Here is a 17,346-nt window from a genome sequence, read left to right as displayed (position 1 = left end):
AAGTATTATTCAATAAATATATTTATAAAGGATTTTTGAATTGTTGCTATTTTTAGAATATTTAAAAAAAATCTCACGTACCCCTTGGCATACCTTCAAGTACCCCCAGGAGTACACGTACCCCCATTTGAGAACCACTGGGCTAGAGTATACAAATGAGTTTTAAGATGGGACTTAAATGCTTCTACTGAGGTAGCATCTCTAACTGTTACCGGGAGGGCATTCCAGAGTACTGGAGCCCGAATACAAAACGCTCTATAGCCCGCAGACTTTTTTGGGGCTCTGGGAATCACTAATAGGCCGGAGTTCTTTGAACGCAGATTTCTCAATGCTAACATGCACATTTGCCAAATATTACATGTGCCGTATCGACACAATTTAGACTTTGGACTTCCTTTTTATTGTCATTCAAATTGGAACTTTACAGTACAGATAACAACGAAATTCCGTTGCATTGATTGATGAAAGAGCAATAAGGTGCATGTATAAATAAATAAATAGATTTCTGTACAGATAAATATATTTCACTTTTGCATATGCATCCACGTTTATGGATGTATGTTATATTGTCTTTTTTATTCCAGCGAGTTAATCCATTTTGGGGGGGAATTGAGGGGATTATTATGATGCGTTCAAGAGTCTTACGGCCTGAGGGAAGAAGCTGTTACAGAACCTGGAGGTTCTGCTACGGAGGCTGCGGAACCTCTTTCTAGAGTCCAGCATGGGAAACAGTCCGTAGTGGGGGTGGGAGGAGTCTTTGCAGATTTTCTGAGCCCTGCGATCTCCTGGATAGGAGGAAGAGGAGTCCTGATGATCTTTTCTGCCGTCCTCACCACTCTATGGAGAGACTTCCAGTCTGAGGCACTGCAGGCTCCAGTCCAGACAGAGATGCAGTTGGTCAGCAGGCTCTCTATAGTGCCTCTGTAGAATGTGGATTTTGGATTTGCAGATTTGGTGATGAAAATACAAACATATACCGTATTTTCCGGACCATAGGGCGCACCGGGTTATAAGGCGCACTGCCGATGAGCGGGTCTATTCAGGTCTTTTTTCATACAAAAGGTGCACCGAATCATAAGGCGCATTAAAGGGGTCTTATTATGGTAGCCGTAATGGGCCGACAACCATCAAGTGGTGCGGCTTCAAAGTCGTACTAAAACATTTTGACAGATTTTTGAGTGGCGTGTGTAATGTTCTTTATTTTCAATGGAACATTTCAAGTTTTGGCGTTGTTTACTGGCATCATATTGCAATCTACATGTATCTCTTATGTGGGACTGCCATCTACGGGTCACACTTATCATTACAACATGTATCAAATAAAATTGCTTTGAGGTCGGTATAAGCACAACCAGAATTATTCCGTACATTAGGCGCGCCGGGTTATAAGGCGCACTGTCGATTTTTGAGAGAATGAAAGGATTTTAAGTGCGCCTTATCGTCCGAAAAATACGGTATCTGAATGTATGTATGTTGACAACACTGATTCCTTTGTTCTAAGAGTCAGAGTTACAATGTCATCTGCTGTACGGAGTCATCATGACAAATTGCATTCACACGGTCAGTCCCATCATAATGTGTTTATGAGTGAGGACCCCCTTACAAGTAGCGCGATATAAGACAACTCTTTTCTTCAAGTCCCGTTCATTGAGAAATATTTTTCTAAAGATTTCTATTGAATGCTGATTAAAGGCATTTTGAAGCCTATGCGGTTAAGGAAAATGGAGTGCAGTACATGGCTGCAACCTGCGGAGGCGCTGTTGATTCTGTATTTTCGTCATTAGAAACAGGAGTTTAAAACGTTTAGAATTTATTTTCCAACCATTTTTCTCATCAGGTCAGCGGGTGAGCCGGAACCTATCCCAGCTGACTTGGGGCGAGCGGCGGCTCATTTCCTGTGAGTATTTAGGGCCTCCAAAGCAGTTTTTCACATAAGAAATCAATGAAATTATTAGTTATGGTATGGAAAGCCTGTGTGAATGCTGTACGAACTAAAGGCAAACTGAAATGCCATCATCAAAATGCTAGCTTAAAATATAATTATGCTAGCATTAGCATGCTAACATTGGAACAGTTAAAGTGAAAGATGGTACCAAAGGGTTATTTGGAAAGATTGATTAGTTAGGGTTTACATTGAGCTGTCAGAAATAACATTGCTGTTACTGAGGTGCCTGATTTAGGTTTACATTGACCTGTCCTGTTACTGCCTGTAGGACCTCTATTAGCTACAAAATGACCTTTTTCTCCACTGCAAAAAGTCATTGTTCAAAAACAAGGAAAACAAAAAAACAAAAATGAGGGGTATTTTATTTGAACTAAGCAAAAATATCTGCCAATAGAACAAGAAAATTTGGCTTGTCAAGACTTTCCAAAACAAGTAAAATTAACTAACTTCAATTAACCCAAAAATACCTTAAAATAAGTATATTCTCACTAATAACAAGTGTACTTTTCTTGATAGAAAAAAAAAGAGAGACCTTTTTTCTCAATATGTTGAAAAATATTCTTAAATGAAGTAAATGCTAGTGCCATTATCTTGACATAATATGCGCTCGGCATTACATTTCTTGAAACCAACAAACTTATACTAAAAACTAACGTATTGTTCTTAATGGAAAGGCAACAAGGCAACCGCTTGTTACTCTCGGGGTCTACTGGCCGCTCAGGCAAATCATATGGTCTAAAAATGCATTTTTCCATGGATAACATGACATCATCGCGCCAAGTGCGTGCTCTTTCAGTCAATTTATGCGCATATATACAGCCCAACCCCCGGCCAAAATTGTTTTAATTGTAATTTTGAGGAATTTATCTGAATGTGCATAAACTATTTCTGTTAAAAATTGTTAGAAATGTCACATGTTAAATGTTTAAATATTAACTGTCAGTTTACTGTACTGTGTCAACTGCACTACTATATGAGTACGTATTTTTTATTGTTTCATTGAAAATAAAACAGCAAAGTCCATTTGGCTGTCATCTGTTTTAATTATGAGACACAATTGTGTCAAAGTCATGATTTTTTTTAATGCTTGAAATAAGACATTATTACTTTAAAAAAGTAGTTTTATACTTGTGAGTGTTGATGACACAGCTTTGCAACAGTTGATATTCTAGTTTCAAGCATGTTTTACTCAATATAGGTCATAAAATCTCAGCAACAAGCTGTAATATTTTACTGAGATCATTTAGGACCAAAACACTTAAAACAAGTAAAACACTCTACCATAAAATCTGCTTAGTGAGAAGAATTATCTTATCAGACAGAAAATGAGCAAAGATCACCCTTATTTGAGATATTTCATCTTACCTAGATTTCAGTTTTTGCAGTGTGCCTCCTGAGGTGCCTGATTTAAGTTTACATTGACCTGTCCTGTTACTGCCTGTAGGACCTCTATTAGCTACAAAAGGACCTTTTGCTGCCTACTGAGGTGCCTGATTTAGGTTTACATTGACCTGTCCTGTTACTGCCTGTAGGTGTCACCACGGGGTCGCATTTTACTGCGTGGCTCGTTCTCCCAAGATGCAGACGGAACTCCGGAGGCAAGGTGCAGGTAAAGAAATTATTTCATGTCCATAAATCGTTCAAAATACAAAAAATACAGCGTGCCGATAGCACGGGAAGCTAAAGGAATAGCTAACAAGAAAACAAATGGCAAAGCGTAGCTTAGGAATTAAATAACTAGACGTTGTAACTAGAGATGTCCGATAATGGCTTTTTTGCCGATATCCGATATTCCGATATTGTCCAACTCTTAATTACCGATACCGATATATACAGTCGTGGAATTAACACATTATTATGCCTAATTTTGTAGTGATGCCCCGCTGGATGCATCAAACAATGTAACAAGGTTTTCCAAAATAAATCAACTCAAGTTTTGGAAAAAAATGCCAGCATGGCACTGCCATATTTTTTATTGAAGTCACAAAGTGCTTTTTTTTTTTAACATGCCTCAAAACAGCAGCTTGGAATTTGGGACATGCTCTCCCTGAGAGAGCATGAGGAGGTTGAGGTGGGCGGGGTTGAGGTGGGGGTAGGGGGTAGCGGGAGGTGCATATTGTAGCATCTCGGAAGAGTTAGTGCTGCAAGGGGTTCTGGGTATTTGTTCTGTTGTGTTTATGTTGTGTTACGGTGCGGATGTTCTCCCGAAATGTGTTTGTCATTCTTGTTTGGTGTGGGTTCACAGAGTGGCGCATATTTGTAACAGTGTTAAAGTTGTTTATACGGCCACCCTCAGTGTGACCTATATGGCTGTTGACTTCAATTGTGTGTGTGAAAAGCCGTAGATATTATGTGATTGGGCCGGCACGCAAAGGCAGCGCCTTTAAGGTTTATTGGCGCTCTGTACTTCTCCCTACGTCCGTGTACCACTCCGTACAGTGGCGTTTTTAAAAGTCATACATTTTACTTTTTGAAACCAATACCGATAATTTCCGATATTACATTTTAAAGCATTTATCGGCCGATAATATCAGCAGTCCGATATTATCGGCAGTCCAATATTATCGGCAGTCCGATATTATCGAACATCTCGAGTCAAGATCAAATTTGGAATATTTATAAATGATGGTAACATAGAAATGTTTGTCAACAATATTATGCTGCAAGCTAAAAAAAAAATTATACATAAATGTCGATTTTTGAAAGTGAAACCTAAATTTTCTCATTGGCTAAATGGTTTGAAATGATCAATTAAATCTTGTAAAATGTACAAAAGCCCTTAAATGTATATATTTATTGGAGAAATTTGATGTGATTTAGACTAACCTTGTCTTTTTGAATTTTGTATCTTATCCTATTTGTATTATTATTTATTGTTATTATTGTAATATTCTATTTGTATTTGCTTTAATTTTCTTTCCTTTACATATTGTGTGAAAGACAGTATTTGCCCAACCTGATGGATGTTTGTAATTGTTGTTATGGTGAAAGTGCTTTGGTTTTTTGTGTACATTTGTATACATTTGTATGGGGACGGCGCGGCACAGTTGGGAGAGTGACTCTGCCAGCAACCTGAGGGTTCCTGGTTCAATCCCCACTTTCTACCAACTTCATCACGTCCGTTGTGTCCTTGAGCAAGACACTTCACCCTTGCTCCTGATGGGTCGTGGTTAGGGCCTTGCATGGCAGCTCCCGCCATCAGTGTGTGAATGTGTGTGTGAATGGGTGAATGTGGAAATAGTGTCAAAGCGCTTTGAGTACCTTGAAGGTAGAAAAGCGCTATACAAGTATAACCCATTTACCAATTACTATTTACATTGTTCAATGAAAAATAAAAAATACTGCCGAATATGACTCCTTAAATACTGAAGGACCATTAGCTGCCTACTAAGGTGCCTGCTTTAAAAACAGTATATTTATTTAGCTCCTTGAATATCATTGGTCAAAGTGTACTTTAGAGAACAATGGAGCTAATCACCGAAGCCAGGGGTCGGCAACCCAAAACGTTTAAAGAGCAATGTTGGACCAAAAATACAAAAAACAAATCTGTCTGGAGCCGCAAAAAATGAAAAGCCGTATATAAGTGTTGTAATGAAGGCAACACATGATATAAGTGTCTATACTAGCTATAACAGCTCACTATCAAAATGACCATGTGTCACAGGCTGAAGCAAATCTTCGTTGACAGAAATGTTGAAATGTAATATTTATTCTACACATTTTTACAACATTGGAAACCATTAATAAATCAAAGGCTACTCAGAAGATGAGAGAACTCCTGGAAATGACTGGCTTTTAATGGCCAAAGGTATAGATGTGTGTGCCCAAGTTAAAGGAAACGGCAGGCTGTCTTTTTTTAATACATTTATTACAATCTTTGCAAGCTGGGTAACGTAAGCATACACACAAACATATTAAACAGTGGGCTTTCTAACAATTGGGAAGGTTTGTGTCATGTTTGTCCTCAAACAAAAAACTTACTAATGTTATGGTTTAACAGAGGGAGATGACGGCACAGACACCGGGGGGCAGTAATGTTCAATAATTCATTATATATATATATATATATATATATATATATATATATATATATATATATATATATATATATATATAGTCAATATATATAATAATAAACAATATTAACTAATAAACTAAACTAAGGAAATGGAGAGTGTCAAAACCCAAGAGTGTGAGGCTATGTGTGTAGTTAGCTGAAGTGTGTGTCACCAAGTGTTGAGAGCGAAGGGCAGGAGAGGAGTGACAAGGTCCGTGTCCGGGCGAGGGTCAAGGACCGAGGAAGGCAGTCCAAAGTCCACATGGGGAAATCAACGGAAGAATCACCAAGGGCAAAACTCGGGAGGGCAGGTACACCATTGAGAAACTAAGTTCCCGCATGGATCCTTGGGTCCACCGGTCCTTTATACAGTTCCCTCTCAGGTCCAGGTGCGCTGATTGCTGATCGCCCACATGCCTGCAAGGCTGTGGGCGATCAGCAATCAGCGCACCTCGGGCACCTCGGGCCTCGGGCGCAAAGATGAAGGGCGCATTGGAATGCGCCCTGGCCGTGACAACCAAAACAAAAACAAAAATGTTCCCCCCATCTTTTTCCATTTTCATTCCTTTTTTAAAAATGCTCCAGGGAGCCACTAGGGCGGCACTAAAGAGCCGCGGGTTGCTGACGCCCGGCCTAAGCTCATGTTTCCTTTTGGCAGTGGCTTAGTGTGAGTTTTTTTGAATTGCGGAAAATGTTGGCTTTTTTTTTTTTTAAATGTTGATGTTTTTGATCGATAAATAATCGGTTGAGAAATGTAATCGGAATATCAAATGTGTGAATGAATGAACGCTCGTCAGCATTCGCACAATTAAACCATTAACGCCGAATCGGCATGTAGATTTTTTTACGGCTGCTACAACATTGGTTGTGTTCCTGCTGTGTACTCAACACGCATGTGGTCAGGGAGAGCTACGTGGATGACAAGGGATCCCAAATGAATCGTTAATGGGGAGGGTCAGTCTAAGGGCCGCCCCCACAAAGCCACACGCTGCAGTAAATGAAGTCTGCGCTGAGGTCGCCTCTATTTCTGGAGCAGACAGCCTGACTCCTGCAGGAACCGAGCGAAGGAAATGACAGACTAACGCACACAGAGAGACGCACGCTTGGTTGCCAGCCGCTGTGCACTCGTGCACTACACACACGCACACACACACACACACACACACACACACACACACACACACACACACACACGCAGGGACATGGAAAAAAGTGGAAGGGAAGCGAAGCGGCGCGCGAGTCAGAGTTTACGCCAAGTTCAAACCAAAGGAACGTCATGGAGGTTCAATATTGTTTTTGCAAGCGCACACATCATCCAATCCAACCATTTATTCAAAGCAATAATTCAAGCCTCCAACAAAATATATCGGTTTAAAGTTTCATATTCTACTTGTCTTTTTTTTTTTCAATGCAGGAATTTAGACATTTTATAAGCGCCACACTGCAAAAAGTCAGTGTTCAAAAACAAGGGGAAAAAACACAAAGATGAGGGGTATTTTTACTTGAACTAAGCAAAATTATATATATAAATTTGGCTTGTCAAGACTTTCCAAAACTAGTAAAATCAGCTAACCTAAATGAACCGCCAAAATACCTTAAAATAAGTATATTCTCACTAATAACAAGTGCACTTTTCTTGATAGAAAAAAAAAAAAGAGACCTTTTTTGTCAGTATGTTGAAAAATATTCTTAAATTAAGTAAATGCTAGTGCCATTATCTTGACATAATGATATGCGCTCGGCATTACATTTCTTGAAACCAGCAAACTTTTACTAAAAACTAGTTTATTTTTCTTAATTCTCTTAATTTTCTTAATAACAAGGCAACCGCTTGTTACTCTCGGGGTCTACTAGCCGCTCAGGCAAATCATATTGTCCAAAAAGGCATTTTCCCATCAATAACATGACATCATCGCGCCAAGATGGTTCTCTTTCAGTCAATTATTGTGCAAGGAATATATATATATATATATATATATATATATATATATATATATATATATATATATATATATATATATATATATATATATACGGTCCGGCCCCGGGCAAATTTTTTTTTTTTTTTGAAGAATTTATCTGAATGTGCATGAACTATTTCTGTTCAAAATTGTTTGAAATGTCAAATGTTTAAATATTAACTGTCAGTTTACTGTACTGTGCCAACTGTGCTACTATATGAGAACATTTTTTCTATTGTTTCATTGAAAATAAAACAGTAAAGTCCATTTGGCTTTCATCTGTTTTAATTATGAGACACAATTGTGTGAAAGTGATGATTTTTTTTTTCATGCTTGCAATAAGAAATTATTACTTTAAAAAAGTACTTTTATACTTGTGAGTGTTGATGACACGGCTTTGCAACAGTTGATATTCTAGTTTCAAGCATGTTTTACTCAATATAGGTCATAAAATCTCAGCAACAAGCTGTAATATCTTACTGAGATAATTTAGGACCAAAACACTTAAAACAAGTAAAACACTCTAACATAAAATCTGCTCAGTGAGAAGAATTATCTTATCAGACAGAAAATAAGCAAATATCACCCTTATTTGAGATATCTAATCTTACTTAGATTTCAGTTTTTGCAGTGTCGTGGGAACATGCCTTATTGTGTGTCTGTAGCTTTAATTCAAATGAGCTGTTTGTCCACCTGTGTTCTCCATAAGCGCTACAGATGGGTACTGTTCACATTTGAACCGATGCCGGTATTCAGCGGTACCAATTTTATTTACTTTGTGTGGTAATAAATTGTAATTGTTTGATAATAAAATGCAATTTTTTAATGTAACATTTAAAACTGAGCTGACTGTGATAACTGTGCTGTCCAGTTGTTATATTTAGTTTTCTCTTAACATTTGAGTCTCATTTGCAATGCAGTTGCACTTCCAAGACATTAGATGGCAGTACTGTGGAGTAGGGGTGTACAAAAAAATCCATTAACATCCAAATCGTGATTCCTAGTCATCCCGATTTCATGATTTTCAAATACCAATCAATCAAAAAATACATTTTTAAAAGACCTTTTTAGGAGTTTTTTTTTAACCTGTAACTTGTTTTGGAAATGTTTCATTATAATCGTTATACCAAATAATACTATTTGAGAACCAGTTTGAATTGAATCTCCACCTCAGGAATCGGAACCAGATCGAATCGTTACATGCCTAAAGATTTACACCCCTACTTTATAGGCAATCTGTGGTATGTTGTCTAACTAGACAGCAGCTTTTTCCATGATGATGAATGTGTTATGTTGCGCTCCCCAAAGTGTTTATACTGTAAGTAGTGTGCTTATCACACACTAACTGTTTGATTGGAACATTTATCTTAGTTGTAGTTTTCATTAACAAATTTGGAAGTGTGAAAATTGCTAATGCTAATGTAGTAGAAAATGTCCGAATCTTAAACAGAAACAAAAGAGAATTTGTTACAAGAGTTTATTCACTCATAAGCAGATGGTACAAAGTTGGATTGGGTTGTCATGATTACAGACAGTGTCTCCGGAGACGTTAGATGGTGCACCTTCGTGAAAGAATTAAAGAGCGCACGACAGGCTTGGTCCTCCCTTGTTATTTATACGCTCCCTGATGGTCAGATCCCAGCATAACAACAACTTATGTAACTGCACAATGTCTAACATCACCCCACAAAAATAACTAGTACTTTGTCAGGGTGACCTGACCTGACATGTCATGTTCTTCCTAATGTATTTAGGTGAAAGTTAACCTTAGGACAGAAATTTTCCACCACACTAATAATAGCCTGTCTATAGCAAATCTAATGATCCGTATTTTCTGGACTATGGAGCCGCAAAAACCCAAATTTGAGGGAAAACAATGTTTTTCCATATATTAGCTGCACAGGACTATAGGTGGCATATATATACATTGTGAAATTAGTTATTTACACAGTAAGATTATGTAAATGTTTATTTACATACCTTAAGTGTTTCCAAACGGTGCCTGTAACACAGCAGTAAAACGGCTGATCAAACAAAACAGAAGTCATCGTCATGGATCCACGAGCTGTGGGTCAGACTCAATAAGTCCACGGTGACGTTTTGGTGAATTTACAAGACTGAAACAATAGAAAAAGAATGCCATTGTAAGTTAATAATTTTAACACAGACACTGGTAAACGTGTTAGCATATTCGCTAGTACTAACGATGCTAGCTTCATTACATAGCAAGTAAGAATATGGATGAAAACACACCTGCAGACATCACACATGGAACGGTTTAGTAAGTATAAACAGCTTTAGTTATATTGTAAAAACTTACAAACGTTACTTGGAGTGATGAATGAAGAATGCATACGAGTAGAAACGCTATGTACGGCTAGAAGTCTGAACACCACTTCTACTTCCGTTTGGGTAAAGCACTAAATTGAAGAACACTGTGTCCCAAAGATGGCGCCATAGCACAGACAATAAAATTATTTTTTATTATGGCCGTCAGCAAAATAATATCCATAAATTAGCCGCTCTATTTTATAATCCACAGGGTTCAGAGTGTAGGAAAAAAGCAGCGGTTTATAGTCCGGAATTTACGGTAAATTAGCATCAAGTGATTGCATTTTGAAAAAGTGAAGTCTTACTTTACGATCAAGCTTTTTTTAACAAGCATACTTTCTTTGATGATGTTGAAAATTGCAACATTACTTAGAGGGAGTTTGGCCGACTTTGTCCTGAGTGCTGCTTGAGTGATTGTTTACGGGAGACAATGTTTAGTCTGCGAATGGGACGAGTCTGAAATCGGACGTGACTTCATTTTACGCTAATCAATACTAGAGATGTCCGATAATGGCTTTTTTGCCGATATCCGATATCCCGATATTGTCCAACTCTTAATTACCGTTAGGTGGGGGGGGTAGCTTGGTGTGTATATTGTAGCGTCCCGGAAGAGTTAGTGCTGCAAGGGGTTCTGGGTATTTGTTCTGTTGTGTTTATGTTGTGTTACGGTGCGGATGTTCTCCCGAAATGTGTTTGTCATTCTTGTTTGGTGTGGGTTCACAGTGTGGCGCATATTTGTAACAGTGTTAAAGTTGTTTATACGGCCACCCTCAGTGTGACCTTTATGGCTGTTGACCAAGTATGCTGCATTCACTTGTGTGTGTGGAAAGCCGTAGATATTATGTGATTGGGCCGGCACGCAAAGGCAGTGCCTTTGAGGTTTATTGGCGCTCTGTACTTCTCCCTACGTCCGTGTACACAGCGCCGTTTAAAAAAAGTCATATATTTTACTTTTTGAAACTGATACCGATAATTTCCGATATCACATTTTAAATCATTTATCGGCCGATAATATCGGCAGTCCGATATTATCGGACATCTCTAATCAATACCCAATAGTACCGAATTCGGTTGGTGCCAATAAAAGTACCAAATTCGGTACCCAGCTCTTTCATATGTGCCCCAAGGACGACTGGTGGCTTTGTTCTGCTATTTAAAGATAGTTTCCCCTCGCGAAACGTAAACTGTGGAATATTCTCAATCTTTTGTAGAGTGAAAAGTTGCCGGACGACTGTGGGTCAGTCTGCGTTCTCAGTCAAGGCCTCACATCTGTGGAACTCTTTGCCACTGGAGATAAAGTCACAGTCGACCGTTAAACTTTTCTCCACAAAACTGGAAAAGTGGCTTAAGGAAAATCAGAACTGCGAGCACTAGAACTGGATGGAGTGTGGACAAACAGGGTCAATTATCGTTAATGTATTTTTATTTTGTACTTGTCTTAATCATTTTGTATGTGTTTTTCACTTTTTTCAACTTTTCTTAAAAAGCCTAACCAGGGACAAGGTTTGCACATTAGCCTGTGGCTAGAAGTCTTATGTACTTTGACATCAGTTACCTATGAGTAGCAATGTTTCATTGTACTGTCCCTGTCAAATTAATAAATTAAATACATTTTGAACTGTTGATTCCCAAAGTGGGTCGTCATAATCCTTTTTATTGTGTTTTAATTTATCGTCCTCCTGGTATAAATGGCTCTGTAGGAGCCTAAATGATTAAGTTAATTTACATTTTATGGAAGGTGCTTTATGTTTATTCAGCCAAAATGGGACTATTTACTTTATTTGCATGCTTAGAATAATCATAAGGTACACTTTATTTGCAGAGGTGGGTAGTAACGCGCTACATTTACTCCGTTACATCTACTTGAGTAACTTTTGTGATAAATTGTACTTCTAAGAGTAGTTTTAATGCAACATACTTTTACTTTTACTCGAGTATATTTATAGAGAAGAAACGCTACTTTTACTCCGCTCCATTTATCTACATTCAGCTCGCTACTCGCTACTGATTTTTATCGATCTGTTAATGCACGCTTTGTTTGTTTTGGTTTGTCAGACAGACCTTCAAAGTAGGATCTATCGCATGCCTGCGTTTCACCAATCAAATACAGTCACTGGTGACGTTTGACTCCGTTTCACCAATCAAATGCAATCACTGGTGACGTTTGACTCCATTTCACCAATCAAACAGAGCCAGGCGGTCACATGATCAACTGCACATAAAGTTTCAGCGGCAACAAGTTTAAGCTTACATGAACTCAACATCAAATTTGAGGAAGCACATCGCGGTAAGTAACGTTAGTAGATATTTTGGCTGTCACCGTCGGCTGATGTTATCTTCCCTGCTATGAATCACTGTCAAATGTACATCGTGTGGGGACATTTATTAACGCATTGCAGCCTCATAGAGAGACAGACAAAGGCACACACACACACAGTCGCACACACACTCACGCATGCATAGAAACACCAATCAGAAGTGCACAGTGTGTTCCCAGATGCAGCCCACACCTATCAGTTTACGGTTTGTGTAAAGGCTAACTTGTTATTTTCCTTTGTAATCTCTGCCTACTGAGCCTATTGTGCTGTTAAGTTATTGTGGCTCAATTTGCCTTAATTTTTTTTATGTTAATGTATTATTATTTAATATATATTATTGTTTTAGTTGCTTAAGAGATATTCCTGGCTCTAAATTTGCTCATTGCTATTTTTATGTTTTTGTGCATTATTTGTTGCCGTCATCATTAAACGAACAGGTTACTCATCAGTTACTCAGTACTTGAGTAGTTTTTTCACAACATACTTTTTACTTTTACTCAAGTAAATATTTGGGTGACTACTCCTTACTTTTACTTGAGTAATAAATCTCTAAAGTAACAGTACTCTTACTTGAGTACAATTTCTGGCTACTCTACCCACCTCTGTTTATTTGTAATTATTACATTTGTCTAAATAATTTGATGATGTAACTGTTTAATTGCATATATGGCGGAAGGATCTGTGTGGTAATATGGTTTGGACACAAGGTATTATGGGTAATGGCAGTCAGGTATGGTGGAATCGAGCCACACAGTTTCTTGACCTTACTCTTACTTTTTCTAACTCTTTCTTACTGTAACAAACTCGCTTCATTTTGCCATTCATTTGTTCCCACGTCGTTATTGTTTTACGTTTTTGAATGATTAAGTCGACAAGTAAACGGTTCAAAACGAAGAGGAGCGTCTGCCGTTTTGTTTGTTTTTGCCACAGAAAGCAGTAGCAGGAGAAAGTAGAAAAGCGTCAAGCTATGGCTTCATTAGGAATCTACAGGCTCTATTCTGAAAAATGTCAGTGACTTTTAGCTTCCATTACTAAATTTGAGAGAATTTTAATGACACCACACACCGTTTTGGTCATAACTTTGTTCAACATGTCAATGGTTCAACACACACTAAGTGCCTCTAAGGTGTATGGCTCTGGAATTATAAAAACAAGTGTTAAAAATATCTAAAAAAAAAAAAAAGTTAGCATGCTAAAATGTTAACATTAGCATGCTAACAGTTAGCATGTGTCACATACCAAGTTATATGACGCTAAGGTGTGCAATTAGCTGAAAGAGTTAGCATGTTTCACATACCAAGGTAAATGACTGAGCGTAAAATTAGCAAAAAAAATGGGACCGGTACTTTTTAGAGGCGGTATAGTACTGAATATGATTCATTAGTATCGCGGTACTATACTAATACCGGTATACCGTACAACCCTAGTCTGAAGTCTCTTTAGCGTTGACTTGTTGAAAAGAGTGAAAGGAGAATTGCAATAGTCAATACTAGACGAGATGAACGTGTGAATGATCATTTCCAGATCCAATTTTGACAGAAAATTTCTCACTTTAGGTGATAAAAAAAAGCTTTTGTTCAGTTGGTGACAGTGACCACACTGCGAAAAGTCAGTGTTCAAAAGCAAGAAAAAAAAATACAAAAATGAGGGGTATTTTATTTGAACTAAGCAAAATTATCTGACAATCCATCCATCCATCCATTTTCTACCGCTTGTCCCTTTTGGGGTCGCGGGGGGTCGCTGGAGCCTATCTCAGCTACAATCGGGCGGGAGGCGGGGTACACCCTGGACAAGTCGCCAATAGAACAAGAAAATTTGGCTTGTCAAGACTTTCCAAAACAAGTAAAATTGACTAACCTCAATGAACCCAAAAATACCTTAAAATAAGTATATTCTCACTAATAACAACTGTACTACTATATGAGTACATATTTTCTCTTGTTTCATTGAAAATAAAACAGTAAAGTCCATTTGGCTGTCATCTGTTTTAATTATGAGACACAATTGTGTTAAAGTCATGATTTTTTTTTTACATGCTTAAAATAAGAAATGATTACTTTAGAAAAGTAGTTTTATACTCGTGAGTGTTGATGACACAGCTTTGCAACAGTTGATATTCTAGTTTCAAACATGTTTTACTCAATATACTCAAAAAATACAAAAATTAGGGGTATTTTATTTGAATTAAGCAAAATTATCTGCCAATAGAACAAGAAAATGCAGCTTTCCAAAACAAGTAACCTCAATGAACCCAAAAATACCTTAAAATAAATATATTCTCACTAATAACAAGTGCACTTTTCTTGGTAGAAAAAAAAAGAGACCTTTTTGCTCAATATGTTGAAAAATATTCTTCAATTAAGTAAACGCTAGTGCCATTATCTTGACATAATGATATGCGCTCGGCATCATGATCTTTTTTTCATGGTTGAAGTAAGAAATTATTACTTTAAAAAAGTAGTTTTAAATGCCTTTCAAATTTTTTACAAGAGTACACTGCAAAAAGTCAGTGTTCAAAAACAAGAAGAAAAAAAAACAATTAGGGGTATTTTATTTGAACTAAGCAAAATTATCTGCCAATACAACAAGAAAATTTGGCTTGTCAAGACTTTCCAAAACAAGTAAAATTAGCTAACCTCAATGAACCCAAAATACCTTAAAATAAGTATATTCTCACTAATAACAAGTGCACTTTTCTTGGTAGAAAAAATGTGTTGAAAAATATTCTTAAATGAAGTAAATGCTAGTGCCATTATCTTGACATAATGATATGTGCTCGGCATCATGATTTTTTTTTTCACGCTTGAAGTAAGAAATTATTACTTTAAAATAGTAGTTTTATACTTGTGAGTCATGATGACACAGCTTTGCAACAGTTGATATTCTAGTTTCAAACATGTTTTACTCAATATAGGTCATCAAATCTCAGCAACAAGCTGTAATATCTTACTAAGATAAGTTAGGACCAAAACACATAAAACAAGTAAAACACTCTAACATAAAATCTGCTTAGTGAGAAGAATTATCTTATCAGACAGAAAATAAGCAAATATCACCCTTATTTGAGATATTTCATCTTACTTAGATTTCAGTTTTTGCAGTGCATGCCTTGTGTATTCAATGAAGATCTCTTCTAGTCCTTTAGACATCCTGCCCAGAACTTTGTTAAATAAAGTTTTCAGCACTATTGGTCCTTCCCTGCTTTCCATAATCAATCACTGGTTTCTGCTTGTCTTCCATCCTATTTCAAGCTGGCAGTTGTCCAGACTTTTCTGAAAAAGCCAAGTCTTGACCCCTCCGTTCTTAGCAACTATCGACCCGACTCGGAGCCGCCCTTCCTGTCCAAAATTTTAGAAAAAATGGTGGCAAACCAGTTAGTCTCAGCTTTAAATCAACACAATATATTTGCTAAGTTCCAGTCCGGTTCTCGTCAGTTACATCCTACAGAAACTGCTCGGGACTCCAATGACATCATGATGGCCTCTGATGCCGCTAAATGTACAGAACTGGTTCTGCTCGACCTTTGACACTGTCCACCATCAAATCCTGAGGGACTGGGTGAGCTTTTCAGGGACAGCCCTCCAATGGTTTCAATCATATTTGGCAGATAGGTCTTTCTCAGATAGTTTTCTGTGTGCCGCTATGGACCACAGCAAACGTTAGCCAGCTCGCAAAGATTGTAATAAATCCATTAGAAGAAGACAGATGTTTTCTATACCTTTTGGTCATTCTAAGAGAGTCATTTCCAGATGTTATCTCATCCTGTGAGAAGCCTCTGTTTTACTAATGATTTCCAATGTTGCATAAATGTGTAGAATACAAATTAAAATACAGCATTTCTGTCAATGATTATAGACACTTACATCATGTGTTGTCTTCATTATAACACTTATATAAGACTCAACATTTTTTGCGGCCCCAGACCGATTTTTTTTTGTGTATTTTTGGTCCAATATGGTTCTTTCAACATTTTGGGTTGCTGACCCTTGCTCTGTAAAAATAGCTTTAAAAAAAGGTTAGCATGCTAAGATGCTAACATTTTCATGCTAACAGTTAGCATGTGTCACATACCAAGTTATATGACACAAAGGTTTATGGCAGCGGAATTAGTGAAAAAAAGTATATACAATTAGCTATTTACCTTATACATGCTTCCACTCGGGGAAGTCATCAGGATTTTTTAAGGTATCTCATACACCGATCACCTTCAGTTCTATTTCTCCTTTAACCCTATTAGGACTAGAGATGTCCGATAATGGCTTTTTTGCCGATATCCGATATTCCGATATTGTCCAACTCTTGATTACCGATCCTGATATCAACCGATACCGATATATACGGTTGTGGAATTAACACATTATTATGCCTAATTTTGTTGTGATGCCCCGCTGGATGCATTACACAATGTAACAAGGTTTTCCAAAATAAATCAACTCAAGTTATGGAAAAAAATGCCAACATGGCACTGCCATATTTATTATTGAAGTCACAAAGTGCATTATTTTTTTTAACATGCCTCAAAACAGCAGCTTGGAATTTGGGACATGCTCTCCCTGAGAGAGCATGAGGAGGTTGTAAGGGGTGGGGTTGAGGTGGGGGGGTAAGGGGTAGCGGGGGGTGTATATTGTAGCGTCCCGGAAGAGTTAGTGCTGCAAGGGGTTCTGAGGTTTTTGTTCTGTTGTGTTTATGTTGTGTTACAGTGCGGATGTTCTCCCGAAATGTGTTTGTCATTCT

At 37.6% G+C, this 17,346-nt stretch overlaps 1 long non-coding RNA gene across 2 annotated transcripts in view; it reads left to right on the top strand.

The window, feature by feature from the left end:
- The window catches only part of LOC133622025 (uncharacterized), a 216,975-nt gene that overhangs the window by 144,135 nt on the left and 55,494 nt on the right, over nucleotides 1-17,346 (top strand). For both annotated transcript variants that reach the window (XR_012051158.1, XR_009817736.2), the window contains 2 exons: nucleotides 1,838-1,897; nucleotides 3,478-3,554. This is a non-coding gene — a long non-coding RNA (uncharacterized lncRNA). The remainder of the gene's footprint in view (nucleotides 1-1,837; nucleotides 1,898-3,477; nucleotides 3,555-17,346) is intronic.

Source organism: Nerophis lumbriciformis, linkage group LG25 (assembly GCF_033978685.3).
Source record: "Nerophis lumbriciformis linkage group LG25, RoL_Nlum_v2.1, whole genome shotgun sequence".
NCBI classification, from domain to species: Eukaryota; Metazoa; Chordata; class Actinopteri; order Syngnathiformes; family Syngnathidae; genus Nerophis; species Nerophis lumbriciformis.
Note: the sequence above shows the minus strand (reverse complement) of the source record. Positions and strands in the feature narration are given on the sequence as shown.